The sequence below is a fragment of the Cetorhinus maximus genome, chromosome 38 (genome assembly GCF_964194155.1).
Source record: "Cetorhinus maximus chromosome 38, sCetMax3.hap1.1, whole genome shotgun sequence".
Lineage (NCBI taxonomy): Eukaryota > Metazoa > Chordata > Chondrichthyes > Lamniformes > Cetorhinidae > Cetorhinus > Cetorhinus maximus.
This window is the reverse complement of record NC_135916.1, coordinates 3937552-3962255: the sequence shown is the minus strand read 5'-3', so window position 1 is coordinate 3962255 and position 24704 is coordinate 3937552. Positions and strand designations below refer to the sequence as shown.

The following is a 24704-nucleotide window of genomic DNA, read 5'->3' as shown; positions in this document are numbered from 1 at the left end:
ATCTCGATACAATCACCCGCAATCTCGATACAATCACCCCCAATCTGGAGACAATCACCCCCAATCTCGATGACAATCACTTCTAGTCGGTTCATGAATGTCAAATTCTACCAACATCTCAAAAACTGGGAACTGTTTCTCCCCATCGACTCTGTCCAGATCCCTCATGATTTTAAACGCCTCTATCAAACCTCCTGTTAACATTCCCTCCTCGAAGGGGAAAAGCCCCAGACTCTGCACCGCCTCCGCGGAACTGAAACTTCTTGTCTCTTGAGCGCTGCCGGTTATAACCTCGGTGAAACCAATTGATAAAATATCGCATCCTTCCTAAAGAGTGCAGCCTGGAATGTGACACCATACTCAGAGTGAGTTACTTACCGAGCTGGAGTGATCGACATACTCCCAGGCTCCGTGAAGCAGAGACATGGACTCTGCAGAACGAGTGCTTGAACTCTGAGTGTCGTGAGTCAACAAGCACACATACTGAAGGTACAAATGTCTCAATGAACAACCACAGGTGCTGCTTTGATGATGTGAACAGCTTTATTTGATTCTATTCCGACAGATGGCGCATCCGTCATTGAATTCGGATGTTGGCGAATGATCGCTTTCTGCACATATCAAGCGAGTTTAACATTTGTGTGTGTGTCAAGGTGAGAAACTGCGCACAGCTGCATTCAAAACGTGTAGTGGAGATGCCGGGGATTGAACCCGGGACCTCATACATGCGAAGCATGCGCTCTACCACTGAGCTACATCCCCAACTGCGTGTATTTGGGACATAAAGAAGCACAAATGCTTCAACACCACTTTGTCCTCTTTTCTGTGACATCTTTGACAATCTCTTATTTGCCTCCACCTATCATTGGCCCTCAATCCAGCTCTACCTGTGCCACCCCCCCCTCAACCAGCTTATATTTCACCTCATTTCTATTTATCCTCAGTTCTGATAAAGTGTCATATGGACTCGAAACGTCAACTGTATTCCTCTCCGGAGCTGCTGTCAGACCTGCTGAGATTTTCCAGCTATTTATATTTTTGTGTAGTTACCGGCAATTTCACCCTCTGAACCTGTTCTACAGTTAAGCAAAAACACTCCTTTCAGGTGAAGCAACTATTTACTGCTTCCTCTTCCACTCACGAAGGGTAACAGTTGTAATGTGGTTGTATTAGTTTGGTTGAGCCCAAGGTTCATCCACTGGGGACACCGATTCAAGTCGAAAATTAGGTAGCAAATTGTGGAATTGAAAACTCGTCTCCCAGTCACGATGACCATGAAAATGCCATTGATTTGAGTAAAAACCAATCTGGCTCAGTAACATCCTTCTGAGAAGGAAAAGCTTCATCCTTATCAGGCCTGCCCAACTTGTGACTTTCCACCATAGGTATGTGCGTGACTCTTAACTGCCCTCTGAATGGGCCCAGCAAGTCACTCAGCTCAAGGGCAATTAGGGATGGGTAACAAAGGCACATCCTGCCCGTGACGCCCACATCCCATAAAAGAACAAAGGAAAAAGAAAATTAGTCCATTGCATTCGCTGCTGACAGTGTGGAATCCTCTACTTTGGGAAGACTCAACACAGGCTGGGTGATCACTTTGTAGAACATCTCTGCTCAGCCCACAAACATGGCCCCGCCCCGGTTGCTATTCCAGTCCAGCATCTTGCTCTCATGCTCACATTTCAGTCCTCGGCCTGATGCAATGTTCCAGTGAAGCCCAACAAAGCTGTGGGGAAAGAACCTCATCTTCCAATTTGGCGTTTTCCAGCCTTATCGACTCAAAACTGAATTCAACATCTTCAAACCATGAACTCTGTCCTCTATTTGTTTTATTTTCCCCGATTGTCAGTCTATATCATTTTCTCATGTTTTGCTTTCAGGCAGCACTGACCTTTATTCTCCTATTACCACATTCTGCTATTTTGCTTTCAGACAGCGCTGACCTTTAATCTGCTATTAACACCTGCTCTGGACCAATGCTTTGTTCCTTTACTCATACCATTCCCCCTCTCTTTCCCATTTGTTCCATAGCATCTTTGTAATTTAGTTTCACCAGACCTCTAATCAATCCATGACCCTCTTTTTTTCTGTTCCACCTTCCACCTCACCCTGCGTCAAACAACCGAAAACCCACCACATTCCACCACTCCTGATTTCAGAAGAAACGTCATATTGAAGGTGAAATGTTAACTCTGTTTCTATCCGCACAGATGCTGCTAGACCTGCTGAGATTTTTCAAGCATGTTTTTTTCATTTTATTTCTCCCTTATAGTGCCTGTCCTGTGAAGAAATTCCATGTATCTGCCATTTCCCAGTTATAAAGGTAATTGTGCATCGTTTACACTTTTCTCTGCCACGTATGAAGTCGCTTGTGAATTTGCAATGGCTTCTTTCAATTGGGTATCAAAGGCTGAATCCCACGTGGAGAATTTCAAACATGAAGATCGGGAAATGACGGGTAAATGTTTTGCAGTCGGCAACGCATTCAGGCACTTTGGAGAGGAGAGGGTGATTGGAGATGGGAGCGGTGTATTTCAGGTGCAGAGAGCTCATTATATCTACATTTTTTAGAGAAGTGACATGGCTAAACAGGTTTGAAGCGGAAGTTGGCGCCTTAAGGGAGAACCCTGAACAAGATTGACTGACCTGGGAGCCAGGATGTGAAGTTGGGTGGTCAGTATTTTAGTGGGAACAGGACACAGGGAACAGGAGGCGGGCCTCGTGGACAGGATGAGTTCCCCGGTTTTCGGAGCAGCTCAACAGCGCCCTCTCTGGACAGTCACTGACAGCAACTCCTGCATCCCCCTTCTGGACTGCACATGACCACACGTTTCAGAACTAATCGGGCTAAAGAAGTGTTGGCGGAGAGAAAGAGGGTGATAACAATTTAGCCCTTGAAAGCTGAAATGAAAACAGAAAGAGCTGAAAAACTCGTCAGAACCGGCAGCAACAGTGGAGAGAGAAGCAAGTGGTTTTCAGAGCCGAATATGTGTCTTCCTCCGATCAAAGGAGAGAGATAGGGGTGTGATGGGCTCTGTGCTGTTGAATAAAAGGACAGAAGGACAGCTGTGGCTAAGGAGGTGAGGGGTAAGTTAGATAGCGGGGCAGATTGAATGAAAAAGATGTCATTGAACACAAGACAAACAGACTCTTCCTTTTACTCACCCATAACCTATTCTGAAACACTCTAGCCTGACTCCAAACTCACCCACAACAACAAGTGCGAGGAGCTGATGGAACTATCTGGCATTGGGCTTGGGACTGTCCAATGAGCTGCCTCTTCCAGTGCTAACACATTCTGCTATTTTGCTCTCAGACAGCGCCCACCTTTATTCTGCTATTATCACCTACTCGGGGCGAATGCTTCCTGCTGCAAAGCCACAAAGCATTCGCCCAGAGTAGGTGATAATACCAGAAATAAATTTGGCCGCTGTCTGAGAGAAAAATAGCAGAATGTGGTCGCACTGGAAGAGGCAGCTCATTGGCCAGTCCAAAGCCGAATGACAAAGAGTTCAATCAGCTCCTCGCACTTGTTGTTGGGGGTGAGTGTGTCGGCCGGCGAGAGTGTTTCAGAATAAGGTATGGATTAGTTATTGGAATCCCTGGGCTATCTGTGCGTCCCAGCATGGTCATGGAATAGTGAATGGTTTCATTCGATGAGGGAGCGACCTTACATTGTTTCACGTGCTCCAACAAACCCTGGCAGTGGGCATCTCAACCAGTTACTCACCACTTCCTTTCAGCCCTATGTCCCTTGGAGTTAAGCAGAGATGGGAGCTGTAACGGGACATTGGCCGACGTGAGGAAAGTCATTGCTTTAATAGAGAGCTGGACATCGAAGATGGCAAGGCCAAGAGAGTGACTGCGAAACTGATTGGTAACTTTCCATCGAGAAAGGGGTTCAGGGAGGGTAAGCGGGCAGCGAGTACAGAGGAAAGAGAATACGAGGAATTGAAGATGCAGTCAGGGGAGGCGAGAAGTCACACACTGCCGTGGCAGAGGGAGAACAGCAGTGAAGATATCTAGGTGCCTATGCTTCGATGATAATTTGGCGAGGCTTGGCGAAGGGGGATTTTGGTTGAGTGGGCAGGAATGCAGTGAGATTGCCAAAGAATGAGAAAGTGCAAGACAAATGAAAGGAAGCACCATGGTGTGATGTGGTTGGAAATGCCAGGCTAGCGTCATGACGGGCTGGGCTGGTTGGATTGGAGAGGGAGAAGTGGAGGCTTCATTCACAGGGAAGGTGCGATCCACCCATATCCAGGTTTCCAATATGGCCAACGCCCCGATATAAGCACCAGCAATCTTGATACAATCGTGCCCGATCGTCATACAATCACCAAAAATCTACATACAATCACCCGAAATATCGATACAATCACCCCAATCTCGAAACTATCACCCCCAATCTGGAAACAATCATCAACAATCTCTATATAATCACCCCCAACCTCGATACAAATACCCCCAATCTCGATACACTCACCAGAAATCTCCATAAAATCACCCCCATTCTCGATACAATCACCCACAATCTCGATACAATCACCAACAATCTCCAAACAATCACACCCAATCTCGATATAACCACCCTTAATCTCAATACAATCAAAAACAATCTCCATACAATCACACCCAATCTCGATACAATCACAACCAATCTCGATGCAATCACCCCCAATCTCGATACAATCACCCCCAATCTCGAAACAATCACACCCAATCTCGATACGATCACCCTCAATCTCAATACAATCACCAACAATCTCCATACAATCACACCCAATCTCGATACAATCACCCTCAATCTCGATACAATCACCAAAAATCTCGATACAATCACCAACAATCTCCATTCAATCACCCCAATTCTCAATAAAATCACCCCCAATCTCGATACAATCACCGACAATCTCGATACAATCACCAACAATCTCCATTCAATCACCCCAATTCTCAATAAAATCACCCCCAATCTCGATACAATCACCCCCGATCTCGATGCAATCACCAACAATCTCCATACAATCACACCCAATCTCCACACAATAACCATCAATCTCCATACAATCACCAACAATCTCCAAACAATCACCACCAATCTCGATACGATCACCCCCGATCTCGATACAATCACCAACAATCTCTATACAATCACCAACAATCTCCATACAATCATCAACAATCTCCATACAATCACCAACAATCTCGATACAAGCACCCCCAAACTGGATACAATCACCAACAATCTCCATACAATCAAACCCATCTCGATATGATCACTTCTACTAGGTTCAAGAAAGTCAAATCCACCCTGGGCTGATCCGCAAACTCCCAGGAACCGTGAAGCAGAGACATGGACTCTGAACTCTGAGTGTCGTGAGTCAAGAAGCACACAAAACACGGAAGGTACAAATGTCTCAATGAACAACCACAGGTGCTGCTTTGATGATGTGAACAGCTTTATTTTGAAACCATTCCGACAGATGGCGCATCCTTCATTGAATTCGGATGTTGGAGAATGATCGCTTTCTGCACATATGAAGCGAGTTTACCAGGTCTGTGTGTGTAAAGGTGAGAAACTGTGCACGGCTGCATTCAACAGATGAAGTGGAGATGCCGAGGATTGAACCCGGGACTTCATACATGCGAAGCATGCGGTCTACCACTGAGCTACATCACCACCGGCTCTCACTTTGGACATAAAGAAGCACAAATGCTTCAACACCACTTGGTCCTTTTGTCTGTGACATCTTTGACAATCTGTTTTTTGCCTCCACCTGGCCACTATCACTGGCCCTCTATCCAGCTCCACCTGTGTCACCCCCTCAACCAGCTTATATTTCACCTCATTTCTATTTTTCCTCAGTTCGGATGAAGTGTCATATTGACTCGAAACGTCAACTGTATTTCTCTCCGCAGATGCTGACAGGCCTGTTGATATTTTCCAGCTATTTTTATTTTTGTGTAGTTACAGGAAATTTCACACACAGAACCTGTTCTATAATTCACCTTTCAGGTGAAACAAATATTTACTGGTTCCCTTTCCACTCACGAAGTGTAACAGTTGTAATGTGGTTGTATTAGGATGGTTGTGCCCCAGCCTCATCCACTGGGGACACGGATTCAAGTCGATATTTAGGTAACAAAATGTGGAATTGAAAACTCGTCTCCCAGTCACGGTGACCATCAAAATGCCATCGATTTGAGTAAAAACCCATCTGGTTCAGTAACATTCTTCAGGGAAGGAAAACCTTCATCCTTATCAGGCGTACCCTACTTGTGACTTTCCACACGATTTTATGTGGTTGACTCTTAACTGTCCTCTGAAAGGGCCCAGCAAGCCTCTCAGTTTAAGGGCAATTAGGGACGGGTGATAAAGGCACATCCTGCCAGTGACTCCCACATCCCATGAAAAAACAAAGGAAATATAAAATTAGTCCATTTCATTCGCTGCTGACAGTGTGGACTCCTCTACTTTGGGAAGACTCAACACAGGCTGGGTGATCACTTTGTAGAACATCTCTGCTCAGCCCACAAACATGGCCCGGCCCCGGTTGTTATTCCAGTCCAGCATCTTGCTCCCATGCTCACATTTCTGCCCTCGGCCTGATGCAATGTTCCAGTGAAGCCCAACAAAGCTGTGGGGAAAGAACCTCATCATCCAATTTGGCGTCTTCCAGCCTTATGGACTCAAAACTGAATTCAACACCTTCAGACCATGAACTCTGCCCTGTATTTGTATTATTTACCCCGATGTTCAGTCTATATCTTGATCTCCTCTTTTGCTTTCAGGCAGCACTGACCTTTATTCTCCTATTAACACATTCTGCTATTTTGCTTTCAGACAGCGCTGACATTGAATCTGCTATTAACACTTGCTCTGGACCAATGCTTTGCTCCTTTACTTTTACCATTCCCCCTCTCCTTCCGACTTGTTCCATGGCTCCTTTGTAATTTAATGTCCCCAGACCTCTAATCAATCCATGACCCTCTTTTCCCTGTTCCACCTTCCTCCTCACCTTCCAATCAACAGCCAAAAACCCACCACCTTCCACCACTCCTGATTTCAGAAGAAACGTCATATTGATGGTGAAATATTAACTCTGTTTCTATCCGCGCAGATGCTGCTAGATCTGCTGAGAGTTTTCAAGCACTTTTATTTCCTATTTATTTCAGCCCTTAAGTTCCTGTTCTGTGAAGAAATTCCATGTATCAGCCATTTCCCAGTTATAAAGGTAATTGTGCATCGTTTACCCTTGTCACTGCAACGTATGATGTCGCTGGTGAATTTGCAATGGCCTCTTTTCAATTGGGTATCAAAGGCTGAATCCCACGTGGAGAATTTCAAACATGAAGCTCGGGAAATGACGGGCAAATGTTTTGCAGTCGGAAATACAATCAGGGACTTTGGAGAGGAGAGGGAGATTGGAGATGGGAGCGGTGTCTTTCAGGTGCAGAGAGCTCATTATCTCTACATTTTTTAGAGAAGTGACATGACTAAACAGGTTTGAAACGTAAGAAGGTGCCTCAGGAGTGAACCTTGAACAATATTGACAGACCTCGGATCACGTTGGGAGGTTGGGTGGTAAGCAATTTAGTGGGAACGGAGCCCAGGGAACAGGAGACGGAGCTCATGGACAGGATGAGTTCCCCGGTTCTCGGAGCAGCTCAACAGCGCCCCCCCTGGAGAGTCACTCACAGCAACTCCTGCATCCCCCTTCTGGACTGCAGATGTCCACACGTTTCAGAACTACTCGGCCGAAAGAATTGTTGGTGGACAGAAAGAGGGTGATAACAATTTAGCCCTTGGAAGCTGAAATGAAAACAGAAAGAGCTGAAAAACTCATCAGAACTGGCAGCACCAGTTGAGAGAGAAGCGGGTGGGTTTCGGAGACGAATATGCGTTTCTTCCGAGGCGAGGAGCGAGATAGGTGTGTGATGGGCTCTGTGCTGTTGAATAAAAGGGCTATTGGACAGCTGGTCCTAAGGAGGTGAGGGATAAGTTAGATAGCGGGGCAGATTGAATGAAAAAGGTGTCATTGAACAGAGGACAAAGAGACTCTTCCTTTCACTCACTCATAACTATTCTGAAACATTCTAGCCTGTCTCCAAACTCACCCTCAACAACAAATGCGAGGAGCTGATGGAACTCTCTGTCATTGGGTTTGGGACTGTCCAATGAGCTGCCTCTTCCAGCGCTAACACATTCTGCTATTTTGCCCTAAGACAGCGCCCACCTTTGTTCTGCGGTTATCACCTACTCTGGGCGAATGCTTCCTGCCGCAAAGCCACAAAGCATTGAACGAGTGCTTGAACTCTGAGTGTCGTGAGTCAACAAGCACACAAAACACTGAAGGTACAAATGTCTCAACGACCATCCACAGATGCTGCTTTGATTATGTGAACAGCTTTATTTTGAAGCCATTCCGACAGATTGCACATCCTTCATTGAATTCGGATGTTGGCGAATGATCGCTTTCTGCACATATGAAGCGAGTTGACCATGTCTGTGTGTGTACAGGTGAGAAATTGTGCACGGCTGCATTCAAAAGACGAAATGGAGATGCCAGAGATTGAACCCGGGACTTCATACATGCGAAGCATGCGGTATACCACTGAGCTACATCCCCACCGGCACTGACCTTGCACATAAAGAAGCAGCAATGCTTCAACACCACTTTGTCCTCTTGTCTGTGACATCTTTGACAATCTCTTCTTTGCCTCCACGTGTCACTGGGCCTCCATCCAACTCAACCTTTGTCACCCCCCTCAACCAGCTTATATTTCACCTCATTTCTCTTTTATCTCAGTTCTAATGAAGTGTCATATGGACTCGAATGGCGAACTGTATTCTTCTCCGCAGATGCTGACAGAACTGCTGAGATTTTCAGCTATTTTTATTTTTGTGTAGTTACAGGCAATTTCACCATAAAATTAATTTAAAACTCTCCTTTCAGGTGAAGCAACTATTTACTGGTTCCTCTTCCACTCACGAAGGGTAACAGTTGTAATGTGGTTGTATTTGGATGGTTGAGCCCCAGGTTCATCCACTGGGGTCATGGATTCAAGTCGAAATTTAGGTACCAAAATGTGGAATTGAAAACTCGTCTCCCAGTAACGGTGACCGTGAAACCGCCATCGATTTGAGTAAAAACCCATCTGGTTCACTAACACCCTACAGGGAAGGAAAACCTTCATCCTTATCAGGCCTGCCCTACTTGTGACTTTCCACACATAGGTATGTGGTTGACTCTTAACTGTCCTCTGAAAGGGCCAAGCAACTCACTCAGTTCAAGGGCAATTAGGGATGGGTAACAAATGTTGACCCTGTCAGTGACACCCACAACCTATGAAAGAACAAAGAAAATAGAAAATTAGTCCATTGCATTCGCTGCTGATAGTGTGGACTCCTCTACTTTGGGAAGACTCAACACAGGCTTTGTAACCACTTTGTAGAACATCTCTGCTCAGTCCACAAACATGGCCCAGGTCCGGTTCCTATTCAGGTTCAGCATCTTGCGCTGATGCTCACATACCAGTCCTCGGCCTGATCTAATGTTCGAGTGAAGCCCAACAAAGCTGTGGGAAAAGAACCACATCTCCCAATTTGGCGTCTTCCAGGCTTATGGACTCAAAACTGAATTCAACATCTTCAGGCCATGAACTCTGTCCTCTATTTCTCTTACTTTTCCCCAATTGTCAGTCTATATCGTGATCTTATGTTTTACTTTGAGACAGCACTGACCTTTATTCTCCTATTACCACATTCTGCTATTTTGCTTTCAGACAGCGCTGACCTTTAATCTGCTATTAACACTTGCTCTGCACCAATGCTTTGTTCCTTTACTCATACCATTCCCCCTCTCTTTCCCATTTGTTCCATGGCATCTTTGTAATTTAATGTCCCCAGACCTCTAAGCAATCCATGACCCTCTTTTCCCTGACAACCTTCCACCTCAACTTGCGTCCAACAACCGAAAACCCACCACATTCCACCACTCCCGATTTCAGAAGAAACGTCATATTGAAGGTGAAATATTAACTCTGTTTCTATCCGCACAAATGTTGCTAGACCTGCGGAGAATTGCCCAGCACTTTTTTTTTGTTTTTATTTCTGCCTTTAAGTGCCTGTCCTGTGAAGAACTCTCATGTGTCTGCCACTTACAAGTTATAAAGATAATTGTGCATCGTTTACCCTTGTCACAGCCACGTATGAAGTCGCTGGTGAATTTGCAATGGCCTCTTTTCGATTGGGTATCAAAGGCTGAATCCCACATGGAGAATTTCAAACATGAAGCTCGTGAAAAGACGGACAAATGTTTTGAAGTCGGCAAAACATTCAGGGACTTTGGAGAGGAGAGGGAGATTGGAGATGGGAGCGGTGTATTTCAGGTGCAGAGAGTTCATTATCTCCACATTGTTTAGAGAAGTGAGGTGACTAGACAGGTTTGAAACGGAAAGTAGTGGCTCAGAAGAGTACACTGAACAATATTATAATAATATATCTATATTATATATATATATAATATATATAATATACTAATTTATAATAATATTATAATAGAATGCACTGACCAGGGAACCAGAATGTGAAGTTGGGTGGTCAGCAATTTAGTGGAAACAGAGCCCAGAGAACAGGAGGCGGGGCTCATGGGCAGGATGAGTTCCCCGGATCTCGGAGCAGCTCAACTGCGCCCTCCCTGGAGAGTCACTGACAGCAACACCTGCATCCCCCTTCTGGACTACACATGACCACACGTTTCAGAACTAATAGGACGAAAGAAGTGTTGGTGGACAGAAAGTGGGTGGTAACAATTTAACCATTGGAAGCTGAATTGAAAACTGAAAGAGCTGAAAAACTCAACAGAACTGTCAGCAACAGTGGAGAGAGAAGCGGGTGGTTTTCAGAGCCGGATATGCGTCTTCTTCCGAAGAGAGGAGAGACATGGGGGTGTGATGGGCTCTGTGCTGTTGAATAAAAGGGCAGAAGGACAGCTGGGGCTATGGAGGTGACGGGTAAGTTAGATAGCGGTGCAGACGGAATGTATAAGGTGTCATTGAATACAAGACAAAGAGACTCTTCCTTTTAATCACCCATAACCTATTCTGAAACATTCTAGCCTGCCTCCAAACTCACCCCCAACAACAAGTGCGAGGTGCTGATGGAACTATCTGTCATTGAGCTTGGGTCTGTCCAATGAGCTGCCCCTTCCAGCGCTAACACATTCTGCTATTTTGCCCTAAGACAGCGCCCACCTTTATTCTGCGGTTATCACCTACTCAGGGCGAATGTTTCCTGCCGCAAAGCCACAAAGCATTGAACGAGAGCTTGAACCCTGAGTGTCGTGAGTCAACAAGCACACAAAACACTGAAGGTACAAATGTCTCAATGAACAACCACAGGTGCTGCTTTGATTACGCGAACAGCTTTATTATGAAGCCATTCCGACAGAAAGCGCATCCTTCATTGAATTCGGATGTTGGCGAATGATCGCTTTCTGCACATATGAAGCGAATTTACCATGTCTGTTTGTGTAAAGGTGAAAAACTGTGCACGGCTGCATTCAAAAGGCGAAATGGAGATGCAGGGGATTGAACCCGGGACCTCATACATGCGAAGCATGCGCTATACCACTGAGCTACATCCCCAGGTACCTGCTTTGGGACATTAAGAAGCACAAATGTTTCAACAACATTTTGTCCTCTTGTCTGTGACATCTTTGACAATCTCATCTTTGCCTCCACCTATCACTGGCCCTCTATCCAGCTCTACCTGTGCCACCCCCCTCAACCAGCTTATATTTCACCTCATTTCTATTTTTCCTCAGTTCTGTTGAAGTGTCATATGGATTGGAAACGTGAACTGTATTCCGCTCTGCAGATACTGTCAGACCAGCTGAGATGTTCCACCTATTTTTATTTTTGTGTAGTTACAGGTAATTTCACCCTCCGAACCTTTTCTACAATTAAGTAAAAACACTCCTTTCAGGTGAAGCAACTATTAACTGGTTCCTCTTCCACTCACGAAGGGTAACAGTTGTAATGTGGTTGTATTAGGATGGTTGGGTCCCAGGCTCATCCACTGGGGACATGGATTCAAGTCGAAATTTAGGTCCCAATATGTGGAATTGAAAACTCGTCTCCCAGTCACAGTGACCATGAAACCGATATCGATTTGAGTAAAAACCCATCTGCTTCACTAGCATCCTTCAGGGAAGGCAAGCCTTCATCCTTATCAGGCCTGTCCTAATTGTGACTTTCCACACGTAGGTATGCGGTTGACTCTTAACTGCCCTCTGAAAGGGCCCAGCAATTCACTCAGTTCAAGGGCAATTAGGGACGGGTAACAAAGGCTGATCCTGTCTGTGACGCCCACATCCCATGAAAGAACGAAGGAAATAGAAAATTAGTCCATTACATTCGCTGCCGACAGTGTGTGCTCCTCTACTTTGGGAAGACTCAACACAGGCTGGGTGACCACTTTTTAGAACATCTCTGCTCAGCCCACAAACATGGCCCCGCCCCGGTTGCTATTCCATTTCAGCATCTTGCTCTCATGCTCACATTTCACTCCTCGGCCTGATGCAACGTTCCAGTGAAGCCCAACAAAGCTGTGGGAAAAGAACCTCATCTTCCAATTTGGCGTCTTCCAGGCTTATGCACTTAAAACTGAATTCAACATCTTCAGAGCATGAACTCTGCCCTCTATTTTTATTATTTTCCCCGATTGTCAGTCTATATCATTTGCTCATGTTTTGCTTTCAGGCAGCACTGACCTTTATTCTCCTATTACCACATTCTGCTATTTTGCTTACAGACAGCGCTTACCTTTACCTCTCTTCAATTCCGAAGAAAATTCATGTTGATAGTGAAACGTTAACTCTGTTTCTCTATCCACTGATGCAACCAGACCTGCTGAGCTTTTCCAACACGTACTGTTTTAATTTTATTTCTGCCGTTAAGTGCTTGTGCTGTGAAGAAATTCCATGTATCTGCCATTTCCCAGTTATAACGGTAATTGTGCACAGTTTACCCTTGTCTCTGCCACGTATGGGGTCGCTGGTGAATTTGTTATGGTCTCTTTTCGATTGGGTAACAAGGGAATATTTGCAACATGGAGCTCGGAATACGATGGGCACTGGTTTTGAAGGCGGAAGCAGATTCAGGATCTTTGGAGAGGAGAGGAAGATTGGAGATGGGGGCGGTAAATTGCAGCTACAGAGGGTTCATTATCTCTACATTTTTCTGAGAAGTGACTTGACTAAACAAGTTTGAAAGGAAGGATGGTGCCTAAGGAGAGAACCGAGAACAATATTGACTGAGATGCAGCCAGGATGGGAGGTTGGAACAGAAGCCAGGGAAGAGGGGGCGGGGCTCATGGACGGGATGAGTTCCCCGGCTCTCGAGCAGCTCAATCACCCCCAATCTCGACACAATCTCCCCACATCTCGATACAATCAACGCTAATCTCGATACAGCCACACCAGATCCCGTTACAATCACCCCCAATCTCGATACAATCAACCCCAATCTCGATAAATCACTCCAAACACGATATAATGAGCCCCAATCTCGACACAGTCACCCCGGATCTCGTTACAATCACCCCCAATCTTGATACAGTCACTCCAACCTCGTTATAATTATCTCCATTTTCGATAGAATCTCCCGCAATCTCGATACAATCTCTTCTATTCGGTTCTTGAATGTCAAATTATCCCAACATCTCAAACACAGGGAATTGTTTCTCCCCATCGAATCTGTCCAGACCCCTCATGATTTTGAACGCCTCTATCAAACCTCCTGTCAACATTCCCTCCTCGAAGGGGAATAGCCCCAGACTCTGCACCTCCTCCGCGGAACTGAAGCTTCTCGTCTCTCGAGCGCTCCCGGTTATAACCTCAGGGCGACCCATTCATAAACCTTCGCATCCTTCCTATGTGTGCTGCCTAGAATGTGACAACATACTCAGGGTGAGTTAGTTTCCGAGCTGGAGTGATCCACAAACTCCAAGGAACCGTGAAGCAGAGACATGGACACTGCTGAGCGAGTGCTTGAACTCTGAGATGTCGTGAGTCAACAAGCACACAAAACACCGAAGGAACAAATGCGTTTCTGCGGGCCCTCATGGTTGTCTCGATGAACAACCACAGATGCTGCTTTGATGATGTGAACAGCTTTATTTTGAAGCCATTCCGACAGATGGCGCATCCTTCATTGAATTCGGATGTTGGCGAATGATCGATTTCTGCACATTACCATGTCCGTGTTTGTAAAGGTGAGAAACTGTGCATGGCTGCGGTCAAAAGGCGAAGTAGAGGTGCCGGGGATTGAAACCGGGACGTCATATATGCAAAACATGCGCTCTACCACTGAGCTACATCCCCACACGTAATCGGGTGGTAAGTAAAGAGGCTCAAATACATATATTCAACAACCATTTGTCCTTCTGTCTGTGACATTTTTGGCAATCTTTTTTTTGCCTCCACCTATCACTGGCCCTCTATCCAGCTCTACCTGTTCCACTCCCCTCAACCAGCTTATATTTCACCTCATTTCTATTTCTCCTCAGTTCTGACGAAGTGCCATATGGACTCGAAACGTGAACTGTATTCCTCTCCGCAGATGCTGTCAGACCTGCTGAGGTTTGCGAACGATTTTAATTTCTGTGTTTTTACAGGCAATTTCACCCTAAAATTAAGTATAAACACTCTTTCCAGCTGAAGCAACTACTAACTGGTTCCTCTTTCACTCAGGAAAGTTAATATTTGTAATGTGGTTGTATTTGTATGTTTGAGCCCCAGGGTCATCCACTGGGGACACGGATTCAAGTCGAAATTTAGGCCACAAATTGTGGAATTGAAAACTCGTCTCCCAGTAACGGTGACCATGAAACCGCCATCGATTAGAGTAAAAACTCATCTGGTTCACTAACACCCTTCAGGGATGGAAAACCTTCATCCTTATCAGGTCTGCCCTACTTGTGACTTTCCACACATAGGTATGTTGTTGACTCTTAACTACCCTCTGAAAGGGCCCATCAACTCTCTCAGTTCAAGGGCAATTAGGGACGGGTAACAAAGGCACATCGTGCCAGTGATGCCCACATCCCATGAAAGAACAAAGGAAATAGAAAATTAGTCCATTGCATTCGCTGCTGAGAGTGTGGACTCCTCTACTTTGGGAAGACTCAACACAGGCTGGGTGACCACTTTGTAGAACATCTCTGCTCAGTCCACAAACATGGCCCCGCCCCGGTTCTGCCCTCGGCCTGATGCAATGTTCCAGTGAATCCCAGCAAAGCTCTGGGAAAAGAACCTCAGCTTCCAATTTGGCGTCATCCAGCCTTATGGACTCAAAACTGAATTCAACACCTTCAGACCATGAACTCTGATTCTATTTGTATTATTTTCCCCGATTTTCAGTCTATATCTTGATCTCCTGTTTTGCTTTCAGGTAGCACTGACCTTTATTCTCCTATTAACACATTCTGCTATTTTGCTTTCGGACAGCGCTGACCTTTAATCTGCTATTAACACCTGCTCTGGACCAATGCTTTGTACCTTTACTCATACCATTACCCCTCTCTTACCCGTTTGTTCCATGGCATCTTTGTAATTTAATGTCCCCAGACCTCTAATCAATCCATGACCCTCTTTTTTCTGTTCCACCTTCCTCCTCACCTTCCTTCCAACAGCCGAAGACCCACCACATTCCACCACTCCTGATTACAGAAGAAACGTCAGAATGAAGGTGAAATGTTAACTCTGTTTCTATCCACACAGATGCTGCTAGACCTGCTGAGATTTTTACAGCACTTTTTTTCTATTTATTTCAGCCCTTAATTTCCTGTTCTGTGAAGAAATTCCATGCATCTGCCATTTCCCAGTTATAAAGGTAATTTACCCTTGTCACTGCCACGTATGAAGTCGCTGGTGAATTTGCAAAGGCCTCTTTTCGATTCGGTATCAAAGGCTGAATCCCACATGGAGAATTTCAAACATGAAGCTCGGGAAATGACGGGCAAATGTGTTGAAGTCGGCAACACATTCAGGGACTTTGGAGAGGAGAGGGAGATTGGAGATGGGAGCGGTGTCTTTCAGTTGCAGAGAGTTCATTATCTCTACATTTTTTAGAGAAGTGACATGGCTAAACAGGTTTGAAACGGAAGACGGTGCCTCAGGAGTGAACCTTGAACAATATTTACAGACCTCGGATCACGTTGGGAGGTTGGGTGGTCAGCAATTTAGTGGGAACAGAGCCCCGGGAACAGAAGGCGGGGCTCATGGACAGGATGAGTTCCGCGGTTCTCGGAGCAGCTCAACAGCGCCCTCCCTGGAGAGTCACTGACAGTAACTCCTGCATCCCCCTTCTGGACTGCACATGTCCACACGCTTCAGAACTAATCGGCCTAAAGAATTGTTGGTGGACAGAAAGAGGGTGATAACAATTTAGCCATTGGAAGCTGAAATGAAAACAGAAAGAGCTGAAAAACTCATCAGAACCGACAGCACCAGTGGAGAGAGAAGCGGGTGGGTTTCGGAGCCGAATATGCGTCTTCTTCCGAAGAGAGGAGAGAGATATAGGGGTGTGATGGGCTCTGTGCTGTTGAATAAAAGGGCTTTTGGACAGCTGGTCCTAAGGAGGTGAGGGATAAGTTAGATAGCGGGGCAGATTGAATGAAAAAGTTGTCATTGAACACAAGGCAAACAGACTCTTCCTTTCACTCACCCATAACCTATTCTGAAACATTCTAGCCTGTCTCCAAACTCACCGACAACAACAAGTGCGAGGAGCTGATGGAACTCTCCGTCATTGGGTTTGGGACTGTCCAATGAGCTGCCTCTTCCAGCGCTAACACATTCTGCTATTTTGCCCTAAGACAGCGCCCACCTTTATTCTGCGGTTATGACCTACTCTGGGCGACTGCTTCCTGCCGCAAAGCCACAAAGCATTGAACGAGAGCTTGAACCCTGAGTGTCGTGAGTCAACAAGCACACAAAATACTGAAGGTACAAATGTCTCAATGAACAGCCACAGATGCTGCTTTGATTATGTGAACAGTTCGATTTTGAAGCCATTCCGACAGATGGCGCATCCTTCATTGAATTCGGATGTTGGCGAATGATCGCTTTCTGCACATATGAAGCGAGTTGACCATGTCTGTGTGTGTACAGGTGAGAAATTGTGCACGGCTGCTTTCAAAAGACGAAATGGAGATGCCGGGGATTGAACCCGGGACTTCATACATGCGAAGCATGCGCTCTACCACTGAGCTACATCCCCATCGGTACTTACCCTCCACATAAAGGAGCACAAATGCTTCAACACCACTTTGTCCTCTTGTCTGTGACATCTTTGACAATCTCTTCTTTGCCTCCACCTGTCACTGTCCCTCCATCCAGCTCAACCTGTGCCACCCCCCTCAACCAGCTTATATTTCACCTCATTTCTATTTTTCCTCAGTTCTAATGAAGTGTCATATGGACTCGAAACGTGAACTGTATTCCTCTAGCAGCTGCTGTCAGAACTGATGAGATTTTCCAGCTATTTTTATTTTTGTGTAGTTACAGGCAATTTCACCCTACAATTAATTAACAAATCTCCTTTCAGGTGAAGCAACTATTTACTAGTTCCTCTTCCACTCACGAAGGGTAACAGTTGTAATGTGGTTGTATTAGGATGGTTGAGCCCCAGGTTCATCCACTGGGGTCACGGATTCAAGTCGAAATTTAGGTACCAATATGTGGAATTGAAAACTCGTCTCCCAGTCACGGTGACCATGAAACCGCCATCGATTTGAGTAAAAACCCATCTGGTTCACTAACACCCTACAGGGAAGGAAAACCTTCATCCTTATCAGGCCTGCCCTACTTGTGAATTTCCACACATAGGTATGTGGTTGACTCTTAACTGTCCTCTGAAAGAGCCCAGCAACTCACTCAGTTCAAGGGCAATTAGGGATGGGTATCAAATGCTGACCCTGTCAGTGACACCCACAACCTATGAAAGAACAAAGAAAATAGAAAATTAGTCCATTGCATTCGCTGCTGATAGTGTGGACTCCTCTACTTTGGGGTGACTCAACACAGGCTGTGTAACCACTTTGTAGAACATCTCTGCTCAGTCCACAAACATGGCCCAGGTCCGGTTCCTATTCAGGTTCAGCATCTTGCGCTGATGCTCACATACCAGTCCTCGGCCTGATGCAATGTTCGAGTCAAGCCCAACAAAACTGAGGGAAAATAACCTCATCTCCCAATTTGGCGTCTTCCAGGCTTATGGACTCAAAACTGAATTCAACATCTTCAGAACATGAACTCTGTCCTCTATTTCTCTTATTTTTCCCCGATTGTCAGTCTATATCGTGATCTCGTGTTTTGCTTTGAGACAGCACTGACCTTTATTCTCCTATTACCACATTCTTCTATTTTGCTTTCAGACAGCGCTGACCTTTAATCGGCTATAAACACTTGCTCTGCACCAATGCTTTGTTCCTTTACTCATACCATTCCCCCTCTCTTTCCCATTTGTTCCATGGCTCCTTTGTAACTTAATGTCCCCAGACCTCTAAGCAATCCATGACCCTCTTTTCCCTGACAACCTTCCACCTCAACTTGCGTCCAACAACCGAAAACCCACCACATTCCACCACTCCTGATTTCAGAAGAAACGTCATATTGAAGATGAAATATTAACTCTGTTTCTATCCGCACAAATGCTGCTAGACCTGCGGAGAATTGCCCAGCAATTTTTTTTTTTCTTTTTATTTCTGCCTTTAAGTGCCTGTCCTGTGAAGAACTCCCATGTATCTGCCACTTACAAGTTATGAAGATAGTTGTACATCCTTTACCCTTGTCTCTGCCACGTATGATGTCGCTGGTGAATTTGCAATGGCCTCTTTTCGATTGGGTATCAAAGGCTGAATCGCACGTGGAGAATTTCAAACATGAAGCTCGTGAAATGACGGGCAAATGTTTTGAAGTCGGCAACACATTCAGGGACTTTGGAGAGGAGAGGGAGATTGGAGATGGGAGCGGTGTATTTCAGGTGCAGAGAGTTCATTATCTCCACATTGTTTAGAGAAGTGAGGTGACTAAACAGGTTTGAAACGGAAAGTAGTGGCTCAGATGAGTACACTGAACAATATTATAATAACATATCTATTTTATATATATATATATAATATATATAATAAACTAATATATAATAATATTATAATAGAATGCACTGACCAGGGAGCCAGGATGTGAAGTTGGGTGGTCAGCAATTTAGTGGAAACAGAGCCCAGAGAACAGGAGGCGGGGCTCATGGACAGGATGAGTTCCCCGGATTTCGGAGCAGCTCAACTGCGCCCTCTCTGGAGAGTCACTGACAGCAACTCCTGCATCCCCCTTCTGGACTGCACATGACCACACGTTTCAGAACTAGTAGGACGAAAGAAGTGTTGGTGGACAGAAAGAGGGTGATAACAATTTAGCCCTTGGAAGCTGAAATGAAAACAGAAAGAGCTGAAAAACTCATCAGAACCGACAGCAACAGTGGAGAGAGAAGCGGGTGGTTTTCAGAGCCGGATATGCGTCGTCTTCCGAAGAGAGGAGAGAGATGGGGGTGTGATGGGCTCTGTGCTGTTGAATAAAAGGGCAGAAGGACAGCTGGTGCTAAGGAGGTGAGGGATAAGTTAGATAGCGGGGCGGATTGAATGAAAAAGTTGTCAATGAACACAAGGCAAACAGACTCTTCCTTTCAGTCATCAATTACCTATTCTGAAACATTCTAGCCTGTCTCCAAACTCACCGCCAACAACAAGTGCGAGGATCTTATGGAACTATCTGTCATTGGGCTTGGGACTGTCCAATGAGCTGCCCCTTCCAGCGCTAACACATTCTGCCTTTTTGCTCTCAGACAGCGCCCACCTTTATTCTGCGGTTATCACCTACTCTGGGCGAATGCTTCCTGCCGCAAAGCCACAAAGCATTGAACGAGAGCTTGAACCCTGAGTGTCGTGAGTCAACAAGCACACAAATCACTGAAGGTACAAATGTCTCAATGAACAACCACAGGTGTTGCTTTGATGATGTGAAGAGCTTTATTTTGAAGCTATTCCGACAGATGGCGCATCCTTCATTGAATTTTGATGTTGGCGAATGATCGCTTTCTGCACATATGAAGCGAGTTAACCATGTCTGTGTGTGTAAAGGTGAGAAACTGTGCACGGCTGCGTTCAAAAGCCGAAATGGAGATACCGGGGATTGAACCCGGGACCTCATACATGCGAAGCATGCGCTCTACCACTGAGCTACATCCCCATCCGCCTGCATTTTGGACATAAAGAAGCACAAATGCTTCAACACCACCTTTTCCTCTTGTCTGTAACATATTTGATAATCTCTTCTTTGCCTCCACCTATCACTGGCCATCTATCCAGCTCTACCTGTGCCACCCCCCTCAACCAGCTTATATTTCACCTCATTTCTATTTTTACTCAGTTCTGATGAAGTGTCATATGGACTGGAAACGTGAACTGTATTCCTCTCCGCAGATACTGTCAGACCAGCTGAGATTTTCCAGCTATATTTATTTTTGTGTAGTTACAGGAAATTTCACCCTCCGAACCTCTTCTACAATTAAGTAAAAACAGTCATTTCAGGTGAAGCAACTATTTACTGCTTCCTCTTCCTCTCACAAATGGTAACAGTTGTAATCTGGTTGTATTTGGATGGTTGAGCCTCGGGCTCATCCACTGGGGACACGGATTCAAGTCGAAATTTAGGTCCCAATATGTGGAATTGCAAACTCGTCTCCCAGTAACGGTGACCATGAAACCGCCATGGATTTGAGTAAAAACCCATCTGGTTCACTAACACCCAACAGGGAAGGAAAACCTTCATCCTTATCAGGCCTGCCTTGCGTTTGACTTTCCACACGTAGGTATGTGGTTGACTCTGAACTGCCCTCTGAAAGGGGCCAGCAGGTCACTCAGTTCAAGGGCAATTAGGGACGGGTAATAAAGGCACATCGTGACAGTGACACCCACACCCCATGAAAGAAGAAATGAAATAGAAAATTAGTCCATTACATTCGCTGCTGACAGTGTGGACTCCTCTACTGTGGGAAGACTCAACATAGGCTGGGTGACCACTTTGTAGAACATCTCTGCTTAGTCCACAAACAAGGCCCCGCTCCGGTTGCTATTCCAGTCTAGCATCTTGCTCTCATTTCAGTCCTCGGCCTGATGCAATGTTCCAGTGAAGCTCAACAAAGCTGTGGGAAAAGAGCCACATCTCCCAATTTGGCGTCTTCCAGGCTTATGGACTCAAAACTGAATTCAACATCTTCAGACCATGAACTCTGTCCTCTATTTGCATTATTTTCCCCGATTTTCAGTCTATATCATTTGCTCATGTTTTGCTTTCAGGCAGCACTGACCTTTATTCTCCAGTTAACACATTCTGCTATTTAGCTATCAGACAGCGATGACCTTTAATCTGCTATTAACACCTGCTCTGGACCAATGCTTTGGTCCTTTACTTTTACCATTCACCCTCTCTTTCCCATTTGTTCCATGGCATCTTTGTAATTTAATCTCCCCAAACCTCTAACTAATCCATGACCCTTTTTTCCTTTGCACCACCTTCCCCCTCACCTTGCGTTCAACAGCCGAATCTCCAGCACATTCCACCGCTCCCCATTTCAGAAGAAGCGTTATATTGAAGGTGAAACCTTGACTCTGTTTGTCTCTCCACAGATGCTGCTGGACCTGCTGAGATTTATCCAGAAATATTTATTATTTTTTTATTTCTGCCGTTAAGTGCTTGTTCTGTGAAGGACATCCATGTATCTGCCATTTCCCAGTGATAAAAGTAATTGTGCACCGTTTACCCTTGTCACTGCCACGTATGAAGTCGCTGGTGAATTTCCTATGATCTCGTTTCTATTGGATAACAAGGCCGGCATCCCACGTGGAGAATTTGAAACATGGAGCTCCGGGAATGGTGGGAAAATGTTTTGAAGGCGGCAACACATTCAAGGGATTTGGAAAGGAGAGGGAGATTGGAGATGGGGGCGGTGTCTTGCATTTCTCTACATTTTGTTTGAGAAGTAACATTGCTAAACCAGTTTGAAACGGAGGATGGTGCCTCAGGAGAGAACCGTGAACAATATGGACTGACCCGGGAGCCAGGATGGGAGGTTGGGTGGTCAGCAATTTAGTGGGAACAGGACCCAGGGAACAGGAGGCGGGTTTATTGGTAGGATGAGTTCCACGGTTCTCGGAGCAGCTCAACAGCGCCCTCCCTGGAGGGTCACTGACATCTGCATTCCCCGGCTTGGCAGCATAAGCCACAAAGCGGGGGCGGAACTGGCCGTTTCCACTAAGAAGTGTTCAAATTCTTGCTGCTGTTGTTTTCATGTCTCCGCACCGTGCATTAAAAAAAGGAAACTCGTGGCCTTGGCGAGGTAAAGCGAAGCTTCAGCAGAATTGGAGCAGTGATGGGGGAAGCGTTGGCGTCTTGTCTGAGGGAGTGCTGCATCGTTGGCGGTGCTGCTTTATGGATGAGACGTTAATTCATAGGCCCCAGCTGTCTGATTGTCTTCTTGTACAAGATCCCATGGCACACTGTCGAGGGAGAGCCTGGGAGTCCCATCCAGTTCCTGCAAAAAAAAATCCCACTGACAACATCACACAACTGGTTACCTGGTCTTTAATTTTACTCTTTAATGGGTTGTGACAGGAGCCTATCCCTATTTGTCCTTGAACTGAGCGGCTTGCTAGTCCATTTCAGAGCGAAATTAAGAATCAGCCAGATACAAGTGGGTTAGGAAGGGAATTCCAAGATTTTGTCCCTGTGGTGTCGGTACACCCACAGCGCTGTTAGGAAGGGAGTTCCAGGATTTTGACCCAGTTACAGTGAAAAAACAGCCAACATGTTTCCAAGTCAGGATGGTGAGTGGCTTGGAGAGGAATTTCCAGGTGCTGGTGTTCCTATGTGTCTGCTTTCCTTGTCCTTCTATATGGTAACGGTCATGGGTTTGGAAGGTGCTGTCTAAGGAGCCTTGGTGAATTCCTGCAGTGCATCTTGAAGATGCTACACACACTGCAGCTACTGTGCGTTGGTGGTGGAGGGAGTGAATGTTTGTGGATGGGGAGCCAATCAAGTGGGGCTGCTTTGTCCTGGATGGTGTCGAGCTTCTCGAGTGTTGTGGGACCTGCACTCATCCAGGCAAGTGGAGAGTATCCCATCACACTCCTGAGTTGTGCCTTATAGATGGTGGACAGGCTTTGGGGAGTCAGGAGGTGAGTTACTCACCGCAGAATTCCCAGCACCTGACCTGCTATTGTAGCCACAGTATTTATATGGCTAGACCACTTCAGTTTCTGGTCAATGGTAACTCCCAGGATGTTGATAGTGGGGATTCAGTGATGGTAATGCCATTGAACATCAAGGAGCGATTGTTGGATTCTCTGTCTGTTGGAGATGGTCATTGCCTGGCACTTGTGTGGCGTGAATGTTACTCGTCACTTGTCAGCCCAAGCCTGGATATTGTCCAGGTCTTGCTGCATTTAGAGATGGGCTGCTTCAGTATCTGACGAGTCGCAAATGGTGCTGAACATTGTGCAATCATCAGCGAACATCCCCACTTCTGACCTTATGATGGAAGGAAGATGAGAATGAATCATATTTTTTAAAAAAAGCATTCCGTCCTAGTTACCATGGTCACCATCACTGTCAACAACTTCCCATTCCACATTTATTAACTGAACTCCAATTCCACCAGCGGCCGTACTAGGATTCGAACCCTTTTCCCGAGGGCTTGAACCTGGATTTCTGGACCATCACCCGAGTGACATGAAGACGACACGACTACCTCCCAGAGATGATCCGATTGCTGTTTCCTGGGAGCTTGCTGTGCATAAATTTGCTCCGCATTTCCCTCATTAGAACAGAGACTGCGTTGCAAGTAGGCTATAAGGCATCAATTGAGAAGTCAAAGTGAGCGTGACAGGCGCTATGCCAATGCAAGTCTTTTTGTTATTAGAATTTCCATTTTCAAAGCAGGCCACCCCCACCCCCACAACTTTAAAGCAGAAAACAACGAGCAATATGATGTTGAATTGATAACCTGTGTTCGTGACGTTGGTTGTGAGTTAAATGTTTACCAGGGCCAATGAGAATTAGCACCAGGATTCTGGTCAGAAATGGCGACCAGGAAATCGGTAGCACCTTCAGTTCAGCTGGCGCTTGACCCGGGTGTGAAAAGTGGGGGGAGAATCATCAGTTTGAAAGATTGCAAAAGGTGTTACAATCTCCAACAGCGGCAGCCAGCGGTGGAAGGCGCTCCTCTACGGGACTGGTAGCTTCCAGAGGCTGCACTCCCTCCAGCCTCACTTAGACAGAGCAACCTCTCTGCAAATGGAGCTCAGAAAAGGACTGGTACCTCCAGCACTCACTCTGCAGAAGTTCACACGAGGAAACCATATTTTTCACAACTTTACTCCCTCAGCAGTACCAAGAACCTTCCTTCTTCTCTAAAAAAAGAACAGTGATCTTACCCATCACGTCATGATCAGTAACCAATCCATTCTGGCACGGTCTGGGCCCTTTTATATTTAGCCCCGGTCTCGGTCAAAGGAATAGGCCGAGCAGAGCATTGCTGCAAGATGCCTGTCTGGCACCTGAAATCCATTCTCCAGATGGTAT

At 45.8% G+C, this 24704-nt stretch overlaps 5 non-coding genes across 5 annotated transcripts; all 5 read right to left on the bottom strand.

The window, feature by feature from the left end:
* Nucleotides 1-690: 690 nt before the first annotated feature.
* Nucleotides 691-762, bottom strand: trnaa-cgc (transfer RNA alanine (anticodon CGC)). The gene has a single exon. It is a non-coding gene; the product is annotated as a tRNA-Ala (tRNA).
* A 10818-nt stretch (nt 763-11580) lies between these two features.
* Nucleotides 11581-11652, bottom strand: trnaa-cgc (transfer RNA alanine (anticodon CGC)). Its single transcript has one exon. It is a non-coding gene; the product is annotated as a tRNA-Ala (tRNA).
* A 2666-nt stretch (nt 11653-14318) lies between these two features.
* On the bottom strand, nt 14319-14390 carry trnaa-ugc (transfer RNA alanine (anticodon UGC)). Its single transcript has one exon. It is a non-coding gene; the product is annotated as a tRNA-Ala (tRNA).
* Nucleotides 14391-17217: 2827 nt separating this feature from the next.
* On the bottom strand, nt 17218-17289 carry trnaa-cgc (transfer RNA alanine (anticodon CGC)). The gene has a single exon. It is a non-coding gene; the product is annotated as a tRNA-Ala (tRNA).
* A 2951-nt stretch (nt 17290-20240) lies between these two features.
* Nucleotides 20241-20312, bottom strand: trnaa-cgc (transfer RNA alanine (anticodon CGC)). Its single transcript has one exon. It is a non-coding gene; the product is annotated as a tRNA-Ala (tRNA).
* Between the last annotated feature and the right edge of the window lie 4392 nt (nt 20313-24704).